Raw genomic sequence first — 4,956 nt, forward strand, 5'->3', positions numbered from 1 at the left:
CTATCCAGATTTTCTTTCTTTCTTTTTTTAATTTTTTAATGTTTATTTATTTTTGAGAGAGAGACAGACAGACAGAGCACGAATGGGGGAGGGTGGAGAGAGAGAAGGAGACACAGAATCCGAAGCAGGCTCCAGGTTCCCAGGTGTCAGCACAGAGCCAGACATGGGGCTCTGACTCATGGACTGTGAGATCATGACCTGAGCTGAAGTCGGACACCCAACCAACTGAGCCACCCAGGTGCCCCATTAAAAAAAATTTTTTTAATGTTTATTTGTTTTTGAGAGAGAGACAGAACGCGATATCCAGATTTTCTTTCTGATTATACAAGAAAAAAACTGATAAGCAAACTGTGGTATATACACGCAAAGGAATGTTATTCCACCTTAAAAAGGAGGAAAATTCTGGCACCTGCTACACCATGGGTGAACCTTGAAGACATTAAGCGGAGGGATATAAGCCAGACACAAAAGGATAAACACATTGTACGATTCCACTGATGCAAATCCATAGACAAAAAAGTAAAACAGAGGTTAACAGAGGCTGGGGGAGGGGGAATGGGAAGTCAGTGTTTCGTGGAGACAGAGTTTCAGTTTGAGAAGGCGGAACATTCTAGAGATGGATGGTGGGGATGGTCGCACGGCCATGTGAATGTGCTTGATAGCATTCCACTGTACGTCAAAAATGGCTAAGATGATAAGTTTTACGTTGTGCAGATGTTACCGCATTAAAAAAATATATATATATATATGTGTGTGTGTGTGTGTGTGATCTTTTTCACAAAAAGCAGCATACTATGAGATCTTTCCTTGAATACTACATCCTGGAAGTGTTTCCCGATCAGCCCGAGCAGACATTCTCATTCCTTTGCACAGCTGCAAAATATTGCATTGTGTAGATGGACAATAATTTATGCAACTGGTCCTGTACTGATGAATCTTTGGGCTCCCTCCAATCCTCTCCTATTATGTAAACGGCTACAACGGATGACCTTGTGTGCATACATCATTTCACACGTGTGCAAGCGTCTCTGTCTTGGGATTACTTGGCCAAAGAAACTATGCATTTGTCATTTCTACGAACATTATCAAATTCATCTCTATTGGGAAGGACTGATGTCCATATGTTAACATGGTCACTTCCTCATAGACTCACCGCACTGTGCGTGATTAGTCTTCTAAATTTTGGCCAACCTGATGGGTAAACATCAGTACTTCACATTTCTCTTTTTTTTTTTAACCATACTGTTTTATTTTTTTACTATTATTTTAAAAAAAAATTTTTTTTAACGTTTATTTATTTTTGAGACAGAGAGAGACACAGCATGAACGGGGGAGGGTCAGAGAGTGGGAGACACAGAATCTGAAAGAGGCTCCAGGCTCTGAGCTGTCAGCACAGAGCCCGACACGGGGCTCGAACTCACGGACGGTGAGATCATGACCTGAGCCGAAGTCGGCTGCCCAACCGACTGAGCCACCCAGGCGCCCCTTATTATTATTTTTTAAATATGAAATCTATTGTCAAATTGGTTACCATACAACACCCAGTGCACATTTCTCTGATATTAACTTGCGTTTCCCTTATTGTGAGTAAGGCTGTCCTTTCACATGTCAAAGAACCTTTTGTATTTCATTTTTTGTGAACGTCCCGATCACACGTTTTGCTCAAGGTTTTCTGACGTTTTAACGCTTTTATTTATTTTTGAGAGACAGAGAGAGAGTGCGAGTGGGGGAAAGGACAGAGAGAGAGAGAGAGGGAGACACAGAGTCCAAAGCAGGCTCCGGGCTCTGAGATGGCAGCACTAGCCCGACGTGGGGCTCGAACTCACAAACCGCGAGATCATGACCTAAGCATGACCTGAGCCGGAGTCAGACGCTCAACCGACTGAGCCACCCAGGCGCCCCTTGCTCAAGTTTTTCTATGGGACTGCTGTCCGATATTTTTTTGGGGGGGGGGCAGAAAGAGAGGGAGAGAGAGGGAATCTGCAGCAGGTCCCGCACTGCCAGCACAGAGTCCTATGTGGGGTTTGAACCCACCAACTGTGAGATCCTGACCTGAGCCAAAACCAAGAGTCGGACGCTTAACTGACTGAGCCACCCAGGCGCCCCTGGATTGTTTATATTTTTATTATTAATTCTTAGAAATTCTTTACATATTATGGAGATTAGGGTGCCTGTAATATGAAGTGCACTCTTCCCCCATTTTTTCAACTTTTCTGTGACATAATGTGGCCTTATTTTTATGTCATGGAATAATTTGCCTTTCTTATTGCTTTGAACCAAGTGAAAACCACCTTTGGGTTTCAGGTCAGAGGAAGAAAGGACCTGCCCAGACTAATTCTGTTAAAACAGAAAGAGAATATTGCTTTTCTTTTCAAAATTCTCCAATGGTTCCCCCTCTTACTTAGATTCAAAATCCACAGCTATGAGGCCTCCTACATGTTCTGACCCTTAAATATTAATCCCAAATTATCTTCTACTCTCTCCTTTTCACCCGCTTCATTCTGGAAACACTGACCTCCTTACTATTTCTTTTTTTTTTTTTTAATTTTTTTTAACATTTATTTATTTTCTTTGAGAGACAGAGAAGGAGCAGGGAAGGGGCAGAGAGAGAGAGAGAGGCAGACACAGAATCCAAAGCAGGCTCCAGGCTCCGAGCTGTCAACACAGAACCCGATGTGGGGCTCGAACTAATGAACCTCAAGATCATGACCTGAGCTGAAGCCGGCCGCTTGACCACTGAGCCACTCAGGTGCCCTTCCTTACTATTCCTTAAATGCTCCATGCACATTCCTACCTCAGGGCCTTTGTATTTGCTGTTCCCTCCGCCTAGAACGCTTTTCCCAGATAGCCACATGGCTCCCTCCTTCGGTTCATGAAGGTGCTCAGATGTCACCTTCTCAGAGAGGCCATAAGATCGTACCCTATCGCCCTATCCCCTGAACCTGCTTTATTTGTCAATACCTGACATACACGAAAGTTATGTTTCCTGCCTGTCTCCCCCCACTAGAATGTCACCTCCCTGGGGAGGAGACTGTCCTCTCCTCGACCACACCCCCAACCCCTACTAGAGTATGTGGCACATGATAGATACCCAAATATCTGACACCTGAAAGAACGGGTGGGTAAATTAAGGCGTCAAAATGAATCCGTGTCTGGGACACCTGGGTGGCTCAGTCGGGGTTAAGCATCCGACTCTTGATTTCGGTTCAAGTCATGATCTCGCTGTTCGTGAGTTCAAGTCCAGCGACAGGTTCTGTGCTGACAGTGCAGAACCTGCTTGGGATCCTCTCTCTCCGCCCCTCCCCCGTTTGCTCTCGCGCTCTCTTGCTCAAAATAAATAAATAAACTAAAAATTTTTTTAAATCAAACAAATTTTAAAAATGAGACTCCCTGTGGCCTATTAAGTATTTCAAGACCCCTTTCTTACAACGCCCCAAATGCCCCACGTCTCTTCCACGTCTTCACATGGGCTGTTCCCTCCCCCTGAAACAAAACCTACTTCTGTCTCCCACCCCTAACCCTTCACCAGATTCCTCTTACTGTCCTGAGACTTTCAGACTTTCGGGTCTCAGCCTAAATACCGCTTCCTCCAGGATGCCTTCTTTGATTCCTCAGCCTGGGTGGGTTAGGAGGTTTCTCTGGGCCCTCCCAGCTGCTTATTTGGGGGCAGTTTTCCCTGATCAGGCTTTCACTTCTGTTAGGGCGCCTATCCCGGTGCTTTCAGACCCAGTAATCAACCCCAAATGCGACTGTTGAATTCTTCTTCCTCCCCCACAGCAAGGAACAAGCTTCCCCTGAAATTTGTTACTGCTAGCAGGCCTCCTTGGACCGGGAACCAGAGGCATCTGGGGCGTGTCCTTAGGGATCAGGAGGCAAAGCCAGTTCCCGAAGCCTCAGGGACCAAGAAGTGACCGAGGAGCCTGGGTTGACACACAAGGTGACCAAGCAGAACGCGTCCTGGCGGCCTCATCTGGACCGAGACGCTCCTGACACCTCCTACCTGAGCAAGAAACGCCACCTTTCTGAGCATCGGTTTCCTCATCTGTGAAATGGAAGGGCTGCTGGCGAGAGAGCCCCTGCTAAGTGCCAGGACTGAAGTGTTTCACAAGTGAAGCCGTGCGCTGAAATGCTGGTATTTGTATTATTTCTTGCCTCCTGGATCCGGCCCGGCCTTTCCCGGGAAGCTGTGGGCTGGAAGCCTGGAGGAGGAGGGAGCGAAAACAGAGGCCACACATCCCTGCAACGCCGTCCCTCCCGCCCCGGCCTCCTTGCTGCAAACCCCGGGTCCCAGGGAGGGGAAGGCGGGCGGAGTCCGAGCGGCAGCAGCAGCTGTTCTGGGCGCGCGGCCAACGTCCCCTCCCTCCACCACCCGCATTCCTGCGGGAGGGGGCCGAGAGCTCCTGGGCTGGCCGGAGGCTCGCTGGCGCCCTCTCGTGGCCGAAAGTTGGACTCGACCTTTAACTGCCGTAGCGGACCCGGGTGGAGCCCACGGCGGGTCGCCTGCCGACCCCCTACCCTTCTCCGGCTCCCTCTCACACAGGTTCGCTGAACTTGCTGTGTGACCTAAGGCGACTCACTTAACCTCCCTGTGCCCCAGCTTCCTAGCTGCACAGTTTCGGGCAGGACGCTTCACCTTCTGGTGCCTAGGTTTTTGCATCTGCAAAATGGGTCAGTGGGTCCTGAGATTGCCGAGAGGACCCAAAGGGACAGTCCAGGTGATGGCAGCCACAGTAAACACCCACACCCCAGGGGAAGGGGTTTCCGTCCTGTTCCCTGCTGTGTCCTCCCCCCCCCCCCCACGCGCCGACAACAAAGCCAGCCATGCAAGTGGTGCTCAGATTTATTTCATTTATTTTATTAGTTGTTGAGCAAATGCTCATTCTTCATGAGACGCGAGCTCCTGTCGCTCATTCACCCAGTACCCACTTTTGCCTCCATCCATTTGTTCAACTCCTC

The 4,956-nt window shown here is 48.5% G+C and overlaps 1 long non-coding RNA gene across 1 annotated transcript in view; it reads right to left on the reverse strand.

Annotated features, from left to right (window-relative positions):
* The window catches only part of LOC121013953 (uncharacterized), a 12,338-nt gene extending 8,052 nt beyond the window's left edge, over positions 1 to 4,286 (reverse strand). The window contains exon 1 of the long non-coding RNA XR_005782994.1: positions 4,001 to 4,286. This is a non-coding gene — a long non-coding RNA (uncharacterized LOC121013953). The remainder of the gene's footprint in view (positions 1 to 4,000) is intronic.
* Positions 4,287 to 4,956: the final 670 nt, after the last annotated feature.

The sequence above is a fragment of the Herpailurus yagouaroundi genome, unplaced genomic scaffold, assembly GCF_014898765.1.
Source record: "Herpailurus yagouaroundi ecotype Mexico unplaced genomic scaffold, PumYag 200, whole genome shotgun sequence".
Lineage (NCBI taxonomy): Eukaryota > Metazoa > Chordata > Mammalia > Carnivora > Felidae > Herpailurus > Herpailurus yagouaroundi.